This window comes from Coregonus clupeaformis, unplaced genomic scaffold (assembly GCF_020615455.1).
Source record: "Coregonus clupeaformis isolate EN_2021a unplaced genomic scaffold, ASM2061545v1 scaf2334, whole genome shotgun sequence".
NCBI classification, from domain to species: Eukaryota; Metazoa; Chordata; class Actinopteri; order Salmoniformes; family Salmonidae; genus Coregonus; species Coregonus clupeaformis.
The window spans coordinates 2,725-3,632 of record NW_025535788.1 but is presented as its reverse complement, the minus strand read 5'-3'; positions in this window follow the sequence as shown (position 1 = coordinate 3,632).

Here is a 908-nt window from a genome sequence, read left to right as displayed (position 1 = left end):
GACATTAATGTTGGAAACGCTGCACCTATCAAGCAACATCCTTATCGTGGTCAACGCCGCTAAGAGAAAGATAATGAGGGGTGAGGTCGGGTTATTTGCTGGAGAATAACTCTGGCTATGCCAAGTTCAAGTCCTTGAGTTCTCTCGCACTTGGTTCCTAACCTGATGGGACATCCAGATTATGCACGGACTATCGGAAAGCCTAATGCTGTCAACAGTGCCCGACTGCTCCCGTTACCCAGACTGATGACTGTATTGATACTGTTGTGCCATACCTATGTAACCAAATTAGATCTTCTGTGCCACATTGGCAGGTGCCGTTAACCCCACGTGCCTCCGACATCTCCCTGTATTTGTGACCCCAGATCACTTCCTGCTAATATGCTGTCATGGCATTTGGGATGCGGAAACGCACCAGCCACTTTCCAACGCCTGGGTTAACACAGTATTGGCTGAGTTCCTAATTGTAGTGCTTACCTTGATGATCTGGCTTACTTATTCAACTGAGTGGTCTGATCATGTTAACACTCTAAGGGTAGTGTGTGAACGTCTAGCAACCGTCTAACCCTGAACTTAGCAAAGTAAAGTTTGGGAAGATTGTTACTATCTTGGTAAACAGGTCGGGCCATGGTCAGGTGCTCATGTAGATGCCAAGGCCTCAGCTATAACGCATTTCCCGTGACCTACCACCAGAAGAGAGCTGCCACCGCTTTTTAGGGATGGTTGGCTACTACCGTAGTTTCTGTAAAAATTTCTCTGCGGTAGTTGCTCCATTAACGATTTGCTCTAACCGCGAAGAAAATTTGTATAAGTGGTCTGAAGATTGTTGTACTGCTTTCAACACTGCTAAAGCACTCTTGTGTAGTACTCCTGTTCTTAAGGCGCCAGATTTTGGAGCGGCCGTTTAA